The sequence below is a fragment of the Rattus norvegicus genome, chromosome 10 (assembly GCF_036323735.1).
Source record: "Rattus norvegicus strain BN/NHsdMcwi chromosome 10, GRCr8, whole genome shotgun sequence".
In the NCBI taxonomy this organism is placed as follows: Eukaryota; Metazoa; Chordata; class Mammalia; order Rodentia; family Muridae; genus Rattus; species Rattus norvegicus.
In genome coordinates this window covers 67,780,142-67,784,787 of record NC_086028.1, presented here as the reverse complement: position 1 = coordinate 67,784,787, position 4,646 = coordinate 67,780,142, and positions in this window count along the sequence as shown.

The window sequence follows — 4,646 nt, the reverse complement described above, 5'->3', positions numbered from 1 at the left end:
CCAACCAACCAGAGCTTCCAGGGACTAAGCCTAGGGCACCAATGGAAGGGGAAGCCCTTGGTCCTGCCAAGGCTGGACCCCCAGTGAATGGGATTCTTGGGGGAGTGGCAATGGGGGGAGGATGGGGAGGGGAACACCCATATAGAAGGGGAGGAGAAAGGGCTGGGGGATGTTGGCATGGAAACTGGGAAAGGGAATAACATTTGAAATGTAAATAAGAAATACCCAATTTAATAAAGATGGGGGGGAGAAGCCATATCTTCTAATAATGCCACTCCCTGGGCCAAACATATTCAAACCACCACAGAAACCCAAAGAGGAACAAAACTGACACCTACCTGCCGGTGGTAAATGTAAATCCAAGCATTGCTTAATGTGTAACAAGCCCCTGGGGTGATCCAGTAAGTCCTGTGAGCAACTAAGTTGCCCCTGAGCTTAAGCAGCTAGCATGGAGGTAGGCAAGAGGAAGATAGGATGCTGACACAGAGTAAGTGACCAACATGGCTTCCTGCATCCTGTGCAACCCAACACACGGCATTGCCCTAACTTATGAAGATCAGGACACTTCCTAAATTGTGGAAAGGATAGAGGAGGCAGGCCTGGAGTCGTCTGTCACGGTGGAACCCACTGGAAACAGAGTCAAGGGTATGGAAACGGGTTAGATAGACAGTGGGGACTGGACAGAGAGGTGGGTGCTAGAAGGTAAGACTCACCTGATGTTCTGTGCTGGGCGAGAAACCCGGAGGGGGTGATGCACATCCAGAACTCAGCCGTGGTCTCAGGGCTGCGGGGGACAATGCTCGCCGTGCAATGCAGACAGAACTGCAGGGGATGCTATCCACACCCAGGATTGGGGGAATGGAGGTCCAGTATGGAACAGTGATAGACAAGGACCATGTAAGCCACATATGCTGAGCCTGAGTAGGAAGGAGCCACGTCAGGTGCCTTCTGTTCTCAGGAGTCAGATGCTGTGGACCAAGTGGGCTTTGGATTGGGCTGGTTACCTACATCGGTTACTTTTCTCACTGTTGTGACAAAATGCCTGACAGAGACAAGTTATGGAATAACAAGTTATGGATATATGTGGGCTCACAGGTTAAGGAGATACAGTCCACGATGGTGACGTAGGAGGTGGAGCATGAGGTCATTGATCACATCTTGGCTGCACTCAGTCTGTAGTCACGGAGCAGAGAGCAATGGATGCTGGCTCATGCTCAGCTCTCTTCCACCTTTTGATCATCTGGTACCCCAGTCTCTGGAAGAGTGCCACCATGTTTAGGGTGGGTCTTGCCATCTCAATAAACCCAACCTAGAAAATTCCTCATAAACGTGCCCAGAGATGTGTCCAGGTTTCTAGAGCCCATTAACCACATTAACCACAACCTGGTGGTTTTGGAATATTGAACTCTGTCCATTGTTATGGTGGTTGTTTTCTTTCTCTTTCTTTCTTTTTTAAAAAGATTTATTTATTTTATGTATATGAGTACACTGTAGCTGACACACCAGAAGAGGGCACCTGATCTCATTGCAGATAGTTGTAAGCCACCATATGGTTCCTGGGAATTGAACAGAACCTCTGGAAGAGCAGTCAGTGCTGAGCCATCTCTCTGGCCCCCTTTGTTTTGTTTTGAGGCAAGGTCTCACTCTGTAGCCCAAGCTGGTAGCCTTAATCTTGTGATCATCTTGTCTCAGCTTCCTGACTGTGTGCTGGGACTCCAGGTGTGCACCAACATGCCTAATGGCTTTTTTGTCTTATCTTGATGAGCCTGCTTTCAAAAAAAAAATGTGTTCTGTGTTGATGCACAATATATGTGATGTGTGTCCATGTCTGTGTTCTGTCAGAGGTCAAAGGCTAACTTTAGTGTCTTCCCCCAATCAGTTTTATGAGACAGGGTCTGTCATCAAACCTGTGACCCACAATGCACAACTTTTGTATGTACCTCCAGTTCCATGGTATCTAATACCTTCTTCTGACCTCCATGGGGACACACATGTGCACACACAAGCATAGCATGCATCCAAGTCACACCCATACACATACATTTTAAGAAGTAAAAGTATCTTTAAATAGTAGAGGGACCTTGATTCAGATTAAAACAGATCGTATCCCCCATCCCAGAACTTCCAGGGGCCTCCCTTTCCAGTAGCATCCACGTGCCTTACCACAGTCTGTAGTCTATGGCACTGTATGTATCCTGCTCTATCCCCTTCTCCGGCCTCTTGTATTAACCACCCAGTCCCAACTGCAGCAACCTCAGCTTCCTCTCTGTCCTTCACGAGACGCTCCTTTCTGCTCAGCTCTTTGCACTGCTGTTCTCTCAGTCAGTAGCTCTGTGCCTTCACCCCTTGGCTGTCCACTGCCCTGTAGCACTGAGAACTCTTCTCAAAAGCCACCTTCTTAACCCCTCAGTATACACAGGGTCTCCTCTAGCATGCTTTCAATGTCCCCTGCAGCCACACTTGTCTGGAATACTCTAGCTTCTCTCTGCCTTGACCTTGACGTGACTGATCTCCTTCAGAGGAATGGACGAGTGCTCGGAGTAGGATCTTGTCTGTTCATTAGGCATACGAAGCAGGCCGAGAGCTGATTCTCGTGCGTGCATTTGCTGCCTGGCTAAACGTTTGTGTGGAGCGCATGGCCTAGCCAGGGTGTTCTAGCTCAGGCAGCCTGCTGGATGAGGAGCTGGATGATGAATCTGTGGCCCAGCCTCCACCCTTTTCTTCCTGGCTGGGGCTCCCCTCCTGCCCTACAACCAGATGGGCACCACTTTCTCTTTTCTGCAGCAGGGCTGGAGAAAGCTGGCTGGGCTGACACACTCAGCCGGGCAGCCTGGAAAGCAATCCAAGAAGCAAGAGCACTGCTTTAGGTTCAGAGGGAGAATTAAGCTCCTGGCTTCAGGGGCAGGTGAGAAGCAAGTGATTGACTTGTCCTGGGCAGAGCAGGAGGAGGCAGTCCTCTGGGGTTATTGATGGATAGGGAACAGGTCTCCAAACAACGTGTTCTGTGAACTGTATGCCAGGCCCACCCTATGCAGAGTGGCCAGGTCCAGGAAAGCTGCTTGCTGGGGAGTGCCTGGCTCTGGCACAGTCGCTCTCTCCCACGCTGGATTTATGGTACTGCCCTTGAGCAGGAGTCACTGACAGAGATCTATGGCTTACTGATCTGCAGGGAGTGGAGCCTCTGTTGGCTCTCAGCAGCCACTGTAGCAATGCCACATGGGAGGCTGAGATCTACAACCTCCTCCCGGGCCGGAACTCCTCCCTCCACTCTCTTGCTGAGCTGGTCATAATCACTTAGCTAGGAGAGGAAGGAAGGCCCTTGTCACTGTGCAGTGATAGCATTTGGTTGCTAAGATGGACCTTGTTCCTACTCACCTCCTGGGAAAATGTCTGGCTGACTGTCAAGATGACCCTGGGTTGGACGTTATCAGATGACAGCTGACTAAGCAGTGTTATCAGTCCTGCAAATTCTGAAGTGGACCAGAGACAGAATATGGGAGTTTATGCCTAGCTGTTACCATCTGTGTAATGGGAACATACATACTTTCATTCAACAAACACACATCCTACAAGGAACCCTCAGGACCATAGGTTGAGTAGGTAGGCAAGGAGCACAGGGCTTGCCTGCACTGAGAGAGGCATGCAGCCCAAGCCTTTAATAATTTCCCTTAATCCCCTCAGCACCCAAGAGAAGTGAGAGCTAATAACTCTTTTACAGAAGCAAGACTAAGAGGCAAGAGGGGAGGCATGGAGGACTGCTGAACAAACATTGTGTGTGTGTGTGTGTGTGTGTGTGTGTGTGTGTGTGTGTGTGTGTGTGTGTGTGATAGCCTCTAGGCACATCTTATGTCAAGTCTGAGAGGTGGAATGCTCACTACCATTTGTAGACTAGGAACTTGAGGGGACGGAGGCTGAGGATGACTGCTGGGCTAGACACTGCTCTGTTCTCTCCTTGAGACTTAAATGCTACCATTTCTAGGCTCTAAGAAGTGGGTAAGTGCTGCGGGAGGTTTGGCGAGGGGGTGGGGGTGGAGCCAAGGACCTTCCTCTTGCTGTAAGCTATGGTTTCTCCAGGACCTCGCTGTACCTACGTTTTAGATCATACTAGTTGCAGGACCAGGAATGAACAGTGTTTTTCCTTTCAAGTTCAGGAACCTACATCTCCCCCAACCCCCCCACTATCACCTCCTGCTGCCACCTTTGTCCTTAAGGCTCCCCTGTCCTTCCCAGCAGAATTGAGGCATCCTTTTGGCACCAGCCTCCTTGTGGGTTTTCTCCCGGATGCTGCCTCTTAAGCTGTTCTCCTTTCCTTAGTCTGCTGCAGACTTGGGAGACTCGGAGTGGGGGAGGGGCATCTAGATCACTAGGGACCAGATGCACAAGCATGTGCGACCTGGATCTCCTCTTCCTCCTTGTCACCTTGACCTTGCCTCTCCCCATCAACACACAGCAGTGATTTGTCCTCTTGGGATACTTGCCCATCCCTTTGTTGAGAGTAGGGAAACTGAGGCCAAAGTGCAGCGTAATTTACTTTGTGTATTGGTGACAGAGGTGAGACTTGGGTTTTCAATGCTGTCTTCTAGGCTATCTCAGTTACTTTTCTATCTCTCTGTCAAAGCATCACGACCCAAAACAACTTGTAAAAG